Source organism: Equus quagga, chromosome 9, assembly GCF_021613505.1.
Source record: "Equus quagga isolate Etosha38 chromosome 9, UCLA_HA_Equagga_1.0, whole genome shotgun sequence".
NCBI lineage: Eukaryota > Metazoa > Chordata > Mammalia > Perissodactyla > Equidae > Equus > Equus quagga.
Genome location: NC_060275.1, coordinates 14,654,611 through 14,665,121, shown reverse-complemented (window position 1 = coordinate 14,665,121; position 10,511 = coordinate 14,654,611). Strand labels below are relative to the sequence as shown.

Here is a 10,511-nt window from a genome sequence, read left to right as displayed (position 1 = left end):
TCCAAAGTGGAATGAGGCTTAATGCAGATTTTATGTTGTGAGAACCTGGACTCTGGCCCTCAGGAGTGCTTCTAAGCTGAAAACTTCACTGCATTCAATCTTTTTTTGTGTGTTTAATACATATTGCATAGACTCCCATCTTAAAAGCTTTCTGATTGATTGGCGGCAGCGAGCCAGCTCTTTTATCTAATTGGACTGATTTCCCGCTTTCTCTCCAAAAACCCAGAACCTCCAGGAAGGCCAAACGGATCATGGAAGAGTTAGCTCTGTTCTTTTGCATCTGATGTCATGCTGCTATTGAGTCGTACTTGAAAAGTGTTCACCCGGTTCCTCTCCCCTTTGAATTCTAAGTGGTCTTGCTAATCATAAAGCAGGTGTGTGCTTACTGGGCCCTGCAGCCTCCCTTTCCTTGCCCAGCTGAAAGTGACTGAGTGCATACTTTCAGCAGGGGAGTAGCTCTCTGTAGTAGCCAGTCCTGGTGGTCTAGTGGTTAAGATTCTGCGTTCTCACCGCTGCACCCTTGGTTCATTCCCCTGGTCAGGGAACTGCACACACTACCCAACTGTCAGTTGTCATACTGTGATGGTTGCTGTGAGCTGAAAGCTCTGCCAGCGGTATTTCAAATACCAGCAGGGTCACCCATGGTGGACACGTTTTCCTTTCAGGAAGAAGGACCTGGCCATCCACTTCTGAAAAAACTGGCCATGACAACCCTATGAATCAAAGCACACTAAGTGAAGACCCAAGTTCCACTCTGGTCCTCGAACATCAGCCTCCACCTCCAAGAAGGGACCCCTTAGAGCTGCCATGTCCAATACGTAGCCACTAGCCACATGTGGCCATTTAAATTTTAATTCAATGAAATTTAAATTGAGTTCCTCAGTCATACTAGTTACCTTTCAAATGTTCAAGGTGGTTATTGTAACAGACAGAGCAGAAAGAGAACATTTCTGTCATCACAGAAAGTTTCGTTGAACTGTGCTGCCTCAGAGATTACCCAGCCAAGGCCTTTAATTTTACTGAATTTTAAGAAACTGAGACCCATAAAGGCTAAGTGACTTTTCCAATGACATCTAGGGATTTATAAAAATATATTTCTTGGCTGTTTTGGAATGCCGAGGAATGTTCTTTATTTTAATCTTGATTTTTGAAAGAAATTTTCTATATCAAATGTACATTTGATTTTTTCAAGGAAAATAATCTAATATAGTGATGCTCTTGAAGTATAAAAACACTGATTCTTTTTGGAGATGCTCAACATGGTACAGTCACTTATGTCTAAATTATTTTCCTATTTTTAATGACTTGTGAATTTCACAAGAAAGAGGAAGTCTGGTTTAATTTTTGGAAAAACATTGCTATATTTATTCCCTATCCTGAATTGTGCTAGTAATATTGTTATGCTCCCAAAGACACTTGGAACACTGGAATTCACTAGATGAGAATGCCAGCAGGTCAGCTGTGCCCTGGAGTCACAGGACCCGTCATTATAATATCCACAGTCAGTCAATATCATTGGTCAGACTCAGTGTGGGAGGACAATGGGACAGGCTTATCGAACATGTGTGTCCCAAATATTCTTCATAAACACTTAGCTTCCCTTAGAGCCAGGACAGATGATAAATGTCTCCCTCAGTCAACCATGTCCAGGATTTATGCAGTGCCTCATGTAAGATCTCAGTGGGGCCAGAATTCACGGTGGTTGGGAGGGCTGAAGTCTTGCTCAGTTGCAGAAATCAAATACAAGGAGGCATAGAGTGTTAAAGACGGGGAATTCAGGACTTGGAGACTCTTGAAACGTCCCCACCTCTGCCAAAGGAGGGGCCCAGGAATGTCCTCTAAGAGTCACCTTTCCTACCAGGCTTCCTTGTATACAATATATCCCTGTGGAGATCAAAGGGGATTCTGGGCAATTGTTTTAAGTTATTAATTAAATGAAATTGATCTGCTATTATTCTAACAGTTAACCGAACCATGGTATACAGAAAAGATAAAAGAAAGAATCTGGACTCACCCTGGCCTTTATTAATTTCCTCTTTATAATGAATGCCTCTCCTTATGTTCCTCCAAGCCCTTGTCCACCCATGTGCAATAAGGAAATCCAAAAGAAAGCAGCAGAGCATATCCTCTTGGCACAGTGGGTTGTGTTTCTCTACCTCTGGGGCCTTGACTTGTTGGAGAAGACACCATCAAAGGCCGATGTCCCCCACAGCTGTGATCTTATTGAATAGACACTGAGTACTGGGAAAGTGGAAGAAGTTCTGGCCAGTGTTTCAAGTGAGTTGTATGATAAGAAGGTGCATCACAGAGTAGCAAACCAACTTGTAAGGACCCAGAAGAGAGGAGACCAAGTTGAGGAAGGCCAGATGAGGCATGAAGCATCCATCAAATACCACAGGTTGGAAAAGTAAGGACCAGAGCCCAGATGGTCGGAGAATTAGCAAATCCAATAGTAGTATTCTTCTCTCTTTTGTAATTCTGCCCTGTATGGCAGAGCAAGGGCTCCCTGAGTTTTCTTACAGTCAAGGGGGGAGGGTTAGGGTGGGGCAGGAGGTGAGGCCTTCATGGCAATGCCAAGAGTATCTTCCTTCTCTCAAGGTGATCCCTTCTTCCGCCTTGACTCAGCCTGGGGATGTGCTGTGCTGTGCAGGTTCCCAGAATGAGTCCTCTGGTCCACAGCACTCTGACCATTCAGTTGCTGGTGTAATCCTGTTTATTGGAAATAATTATTTGTTAAATCAGATATTTTTCCTAAGCCTTGACTTATTATAAGGAGAAAATGGAGAGAGGAAGAACTGAAGGGAAGGCATTATCCCTGTGGGCTTTGAAGACAGAGCTAGGAAAGACTTTTAAGGGGTCCAAAGTGGGAGTGAAGTGTGCACAGAAGATGCACAGGAAACAAGATTAAATGAAACCAGAGAGAACTGTTGGGCTGTGGCTGTGGAAGTGAAAGCTGAGCTTTAAACAGAGGCATCTCTGGCCACCAGATTTTGACCCCAACAGATGATAGTATCCTTGAACGCTGGAGCTTCTGGATCAAGATATGTGAATGGCCAGAAGCTGACTATGCTGGCTGGTGGGGATGGGGACCAGCATGCCTGCGGAAGTGCAGGAGTGAAAGTTCTACTCTGCACACACGACACTGTGCTGTCTGTGCTGTGAGTTTGGTCTCAAGGGCATTGCCGGTGAACTCAGAAAAGGAAGTCTGATGAAGTTGGAAAATCCAAACCTCAGCCCCACTACTATGAGCTATGAGGCTTTGTGAAAATAAATCAACCTCTCTGAACCTCAGTTTCTTTATCTATTGTGGTAGGCTGAATAATGGTCCCCCAAAGACATCCGCGTCCTAATCTCTGGAACCTGTGAATATGTCACCTTACATGGTAAAGTTTCCTTTGCAGATGTGACTAAGTTAAGGATCTTGAGATGGGGAGAACTATCCTGGGTTGTCTGGGTGGGCCCTACATCTTCATAGGGTTCTTACGAGAGGGATGCTGGAGAATCAGTGTGGGAGTGGGATAGGGGATATGATGATGGAAGCAGATGTTGGAGTGATGCGGGGAAGGGGCCACGAGCCAAGCAATGTGGGCAGCCTCTAGAAGGTGGAAGAGGAAAGGAAATATTCTCCCCTAGAGCCTCCAGAAAGAACACAGCTCTGATGAAGCCTTGATTTTAGCCGAGTGGAACCTATAAAACTCAACAATAATGGTACTCACCTATTAGGGCTGATGTGATGGGTTGAAGGAAACAAAGTATCTAAATCACTTAACAAAGTGTTGGCCAAGTAAATGGTAGACGGTTTTATCATGTGTTTTTAAAAATTATATTATTAGAGCCAGCATTGGATCCCAAGTCTGACTTAAAGCCCACCCACTACACTGTACTAAAGACAATCTGGGGTTGTTGGAAGTGGATGTAGCTCTTCCAAAGAAACTATGGTAAACATTTTAGGATTGCTGGAACCCAAGGAGATGCTTCCAAGTCCTTCATCTCAGAAAGCTTTGTGGACCCCAGGGTCCTCCTTGGATAACCCGTTGCATCATCAGTCCCACAGATGTGTGACTGAATTCCTGCATTCTAGCTCCGCACAGCCATGTCCTTGGTGGCAATCAAAGGACTGCAGGTGCACTTGAGGCACCTTCTCAGATAATGTGGCAGTTGAGACCGAAAAATGTCACCGAGCTGTGTGGCTGTGAAGTGGGTGAGAAGGACTCAGAGGATGTCATTAACAAATGGCTGGGCGGCTGCCAAGGTTGCACAGCTCTGGTGACTTCATTCCTGATCACTCACGTTGATCCCTTCTAGGTTCCTGCCATTTTCACAGGCTTTGTTTTGCATCTAAGAGATTGAATATATATGTGGGCAAGGGCCAGACCATATATAAAGATAGAACTCTGATCCGAAATCCACAGCAATCAGCTCAGGAAACCAATCCATTAACTACAGTAACCAGCCCAGGAAGTCAGTCTGCTCTCTATAAATCAGCCTGTGGGAAGTCAGACCTCTATCTCTAGTACCAATCCAACAATAACCTCTGAAAGCTAAACAATAATATCTGAAACAGTCAGCCCTGAATGGCCAGGATTTGATTAGTAACTGACAGCTTCCCTAACTGTTGTTCCCACTTCCAACTTGAGACCAACCAGAGAAGCCAAATATACACCCCTATCAAATCACATAGGATGACCACTTCTAGTTGGCCCACCTACAGCTTCCCCAGGCCAACAGCTCCCCAATCGGGACACACCCAAAGCCTTCCTTTTTTCCGCTATAAAGCTTTCCCACTCCTCAGCCTGCCTTTGAGTCTCTGCCAAACGCTAGTGATGGTGACTGACTCGCTTGCTATATATAGCAAGCTCTGAATAAATAGCCTTTGCTTGTTCTCATTTGGTTGGTCTTGTTTATTTCCACACACCAAACAACTGGCGAGTGTGGATTTTGAGGTGAGAACGTGCTCTATGCTCCTCGACATGGACAAATTTGGTCACATGTGATCAGATCAGAGTGACAACAACTGTAGCCTCATGAAGCCCAAGACCCCTCTTGGTTTCTGTCTTTGTGGGGTGTACACGGCTTCCCCAAGGGTAGGAGATGAGTGTGATGAAATAGTGACTAAGTTTTGTTTGAACTTGAATTAGTTGTGGTACCACTGGGTGGAAGCTAAAGGAAGTAATTAGTGAAGGCAAATGGGAAAAGCCCAAAATTGGAATTTTGTTTTTAAGTAACACTTGGGAGAGAACAATTTAGGAATGCAGACAACCTATTTCTCTAGTCCCCCTGTGCACAAATCTCATTTTAAAGAAAACAATGAGAAGGTAAGTTTTAAGTGGTGTCATAGGGAATGTTAGAAGCTAATGTTACTAATCTAAAAGCTATCAGGGCAAGGAAATATCCAGGTGGTTATGCGATAGAGATATTGCAGGAATTCTCTATAGACACCTCAAATTGTTGGTCTTTGAAAATAAGGTGCACGTGCACTGTTCTCTGCTGTGTCATTGTCAAGATCGTTACTAAGTTTATAGCTAGGCATCATCAAGATGGATTCTCATCATGTGTACCTGGCTCCAAGGACTACAGTTGATTATTATCCTGGCGGTCATTTATCATTCTCTCTCTCTCTCTGTTTCTCTCAGTAAATAAAAATGAAAAGTCAAGGTTTGGTAATGATTAAGAAAATTGTTGACATTGTGGGTAATTATAGGAATTTGCTTCTTTGATTCAGTTTCTTAATTTAAATCTTTACTCTGTGTATAGTGTGAGTTTATTATTTTCTGGAGCTGCACAGCTTGTAATGGTTTGGAATAATAAATAGTGTTATTTTCCATTTTATGTGGCATCACAACCCCTTCGCATTCACCGTTTCCCTCTCCTTCACACCACTGTACAATGAGGCTGGTAGGACGTGGTAGGTCAATGGCACACTCCCCTTGAATGGATGAGAAACCTAAGACTCAAAGAGGCAGAATGCTTTACCCAAGCTCACACATTTTTTTTTTTTTTTTTGAGGAAGGTTAGCCCTGAGCTAACTACTGCCAATCCTCCTCTTTTTGCTGAGGAAGACTGGCCCTGAACTAACACCCGTGCCCATCTTCCTCTACTTTATATGTGGGACGCCTACCACAGCATGGTGTGCCAAGCAGTGTCATGTCTGTACCCAGGATCCGAACTGGCGAACCCCGGGCCGCCGAGAAGCAGAACGTGCGAACTTAACCACCAGGCCGGCCCCCTAAGCTCGCACTTTTAGCAAGCCAGAATTCAAACCCAGATCTTCTGATGTCAAGCATTTGATGCTCGTCAATAGGGCTTGCAATACTTTAATTGAACACAAAGCAATCTAGTTTCCCCTTTCAGCTGACAGCAAATGTTTCAAGAGTGAGAACTTTTTGAGGTAAATCTGGAAAGGAAGAGTTGAGAGAGTTGGAGAGAAAGACGCTTTCCAGCCTTAGCAATTTAATTAGCAAGTATAGGGTGGGTGGAGTGGGGACAGGCAGAGGAAGGCATTTAACAGACATATTGTTTATGTGTGAGCTATAAAACATCTGTACACAAGTCTGGAGCTGTGATGTCCAACATGGTAGTCACCAGGCTCATGTGGCTATTGGGCGCTTGAAATGCGGCTTATTCAAATTAAGATGTGCTACAACTAACAATTCCACACTGATTTCAAAGACTTCACATAAAAAAAGAATGGAACCGTTCTCAAAAATTTTTATATTGATTATATGTGGACATGATATATTGAGTTAAATAAAATAGACATTAAAATTAATTTCATGTATTATTTTTTAATGAAAATTAGAAAATGAAAAATCACGTATGTGGCTCACATCTGTGGTTCACATTTTCTTTCTGTTGGACAGTGCTGGTCCAGAGGTTTTCCCTTGTGAATAAGACAGTCACTTGGTAGGTGAGGCTAAGTAAGGCCAGGGGTCCAGCTGTGTGTCAAATAGGACAGAGACTCTTGCAGCAGAGGACCAAAAAAATGCTGGTCCATCCTGCCCTTGGGAATGGGGTCCTTCTTATGCAAGACATTAAAGAAGCAGCTCGAGTTCCATATGGCAATTTCAACGGAAACATTTTCACTTCTGAAACCTAGTTTCTTTCTTAAATTCCACCCAAGGCAAAATGGATTATTGCTTCCTGGAAATCAAACCAGAGGACTTGAAAGTGTTTCATATTAAAAACAGAAAAGCCCAAGAAGGAGAAAAATAATTACATTTCTAAAAGCTTTTAGAACAAATGCTTGCTTGTGAGAAATAATTTTCCCATAAATATTTTATTTCTCCTTTTCTTTCTTTTGTTCCCCAGCTGTGGAGTTCCACATGAATACAGGAGATGACGTTTCCCTTGGGAGAGAAGATCAAAGTCACCTTGGGTCCTCTTGCTGCTGAGTTTTACTCAGAGTCTTTGCAACTTCTACTCCCGCCTGCCTCTGGGGCTCTGAGACGATGTGGGCTCAAAACTTTGGAAAAACAGAGAAAGAATGCAGAGAAAAATTCATAGCTACATAGCATCTAAGCTTGTTGTTTCAGACGGAAAGGTCTAAGGCTTGGTTAGAGAGAGAAATGTTTATGGTTTGTCTGTGGGAACCTACCTCTAAACAATCCATTTTGAAAGACATCATATAGTAATGTAAACAGCAAATTACTCCTGATTAATGCTAAAGATGACTCCAGAAAACAAGGAGCCCATTAAATGGGACTTGGTAAAGATTCTAAAAAAGAAAAAACCAAACAGGCAAGATACTAGAAAGAGTTCTTAAGGGTAAGGATTGTGTCTTAATAATTCCTAAAGCCTAGAGCCCTGTCCTCAGAGCGGAGCTCAACAAATGTTTGTTGGATGACTGGATCCATTAATCAATCCGTCTAAAGAGCATTGAGTGGGAATGGTGTGCCCAAGGTGTTTAACCTGGAAAATTGGAGAAATGATAATACCATTGATAGAAAAGGGGAAGCTAGAGAAAGACCTAGTCTTGGGAGTAATTATAAATTAGATTTGGCCAATGTGTTGAGATGATAGTAAAGATCCAGTTGCCCAGGGACAACAGGTAGCTGAAAAGAGAGGACTCAAGGTTGTCTTTGATGTTCAGCAGCATTGAGTCAGCTCTTAACTAAGGAACCATGATTTTATTTGGCATAATCCTTTTAAAGAGATCTTGACACATGACGTGGGGCCAAATGGAGGAACTAAGGTTGTGTAGGGCTGAGAATTGTGGCCAGAACATTCAGCTTCAAGGAGAAAAGCCTACAGGGATATATTTTGCTGTCTTTGTGTTGGAGGGTCTGACCTGCAGCAGAGGTAGACTTGCTCTGTGTCACCAACGGGAGACGATTTGCAGTGGGTCTCTCACGTTTCTGCTCTTGTTGCAAGCAAGGCACTGACTGATGTTTGCTCTAGACTCTTTCCAAGGATGTTTGCTATACAAACATCCTTGGAAGGCAGAGATAAGGTCTCCCTCCAGAGCAAAGGGCAGTTTTGCTTACAGCCTTGGAAGACTAACATGGTGTCCTGGTCCAGAGCAAAGGGCAGACATGCTTACTGCTCATTATAAAAGATTCAAGTTTCCTAAACTCAGGGTTCCTCTCCTGTATCACAACCCACTGTGTGCAGATGTTGTCTGGTCCTCTTCATGTTGTCTTGTGGAAATTGGGGCTTGGAGACCAGGCTCAAAAATGCTGATACTCTGGCTACTGCAATTGCAATGAGTCCTTTGTCTTTTGTCTCTGATCCAGAAATCTCATGTTTTCAACCAGCATCCATAAAATGGTGGCAGGCTGACTTGTTCTCTTGCAAGCAGGGAAAAATCTCAGGCCATTCAAAGTTTTTGATGGTCGCTTTCAGAGATTTCTATACTGGGGTCCATGGGGGAACTGTAGGAGATCCTGAAAGGAGTCTATGGTTAAAGTCAAGTCAAAGAGAGTCCTTCTCTAGGGGATGAGAACAGAGAGAAGAAAAGGGCCTGATTGCTTTGGGACACTCCCTTCATTATGATGTGGGCTCACATATTTCAGCAGCATGTATTAAGGAGCGTACAGGAGCATGCAACCAAGAACACATGGACAGACAGACGACAGGTAGGATAAGGTGGGCAATGAGCTGCTTTGTTTTTGATTTTAATGCAAAACAAAAAAGGGAATTTTTAACATAAATTTGCCACAAAAAGAATAAATTTAAAGTTGCTTAGCCTCTCAGACTTTCCTATAACAAAAGTAAGTCTATGCATTTTAATGAATTTTTGTGACCCTAAGGCTTTATTTATTTATTTTTGTTCCTGGAATGAGTGATTATTATAATTATTATTACCAAATTACTTGCTTCCTTGGTTCTGACAGAAAGATTCATTTCAATACGAAAGACCTACTGTGTCCTGGGGAAGGAGGGTGTATATTTGCCACAACCCCTCATCCACCTTGGAGCTTCCAGTGAAGCCCAGGGGAGTGCTCAGAGGGGCACACAGGGCAGGGGTGTTCCAACAAGTTGCTGCTGTGCCACTAGAAGAAGTTTGAAAGGCATGTAGCACCCTTGCATGTTTAAATTGACATTTAATTTTTAAAATTTGAATGTAAATAGTTGCAAAGGATTTAATTTCTAATGCATTTTTAATAGTATGAGAAAGAAAGTTGTTCTCAAACTGTGGCAGGACTTTTTTGTGTGATGTAACTTACAGCCCCTTCCATGAAGTCATTATGATTCCTGATAAAATGCTTGAGTAATTTCCGGATACAGTTTAATGGGATTAAGAAATCTTGAGAAGCTAGGGTTCCCCACTTGGCTAACTTAAAACACGTCAATCAGACTTTGGTCACTCTTCGGGTGTGGCACCATTTCTTTTTTCTCTAGATGTTTCTTCGAGAGAATCTCTGAATTGAGGCCAGTTTGAAATAGAATTTTCACATATACTAATAAAAAGTTTGAGAACATATTTTAGCAATTGACATTTTAAAATAAATTTGTTACATCACTTTTTAATTACAGCCAATGAACTCTAAATACCATATGAGGCAGAGCTGAGAACGGGAGGAGAGCGGAGCCTTTGAGCAGCACCTGCGGGCTCCTCTCCTCTCCTCTCCACACCTCACTCTCGTGGCCTGCCCGTCCTGCCGCCTGGTCGCCACCCAGAACTCCTTCCACCATGGCCACCTCAGCAAGTTCCCACTTGAACAAAGGCATCAAGCAGGTGTACATGTCCCTGCCTCAGGATGAGAAAGTCCAAAGTATGTCTATCTGGATTGGCGGTACCGGGGAAGGATTGCGCTGCAATGCCTGGGCCGGACAGGGAGCCCAAGTGTGTAGAAGAGCTGCCTGAGTGGAATTTTGATGGCTCTAGGACTTTTCAGTCTGAAGGCTCCAATAGTGACATGTATCTCGTCCCTGCTGCTGTGTTTTGGGACCCTTTCCACAAGGACCCCAACAAGCTGTTGTTCTGTGAAGTCTTCAAGTACAACTGAAAGTCTGCAGAGACCAACTTAAGGCACACCTGTAAACGGATAATGGACATGGAGAGCCACCCG

The 10,511-nt window shown here is 43.1% G+C and overlaps 1 pseudogene; it reads left to right on the top strand.

Annotated features, from left to right (window-relative positions):
* Window positions 1–10,132: 10,132 nt before the first annotated feature.
* Window positions 10,133–10,511, top strand: part of LOC124245164 (glutamine synthetase-like) — a 1,237-nt pseudogene continuing 858 nt past the window's right edge.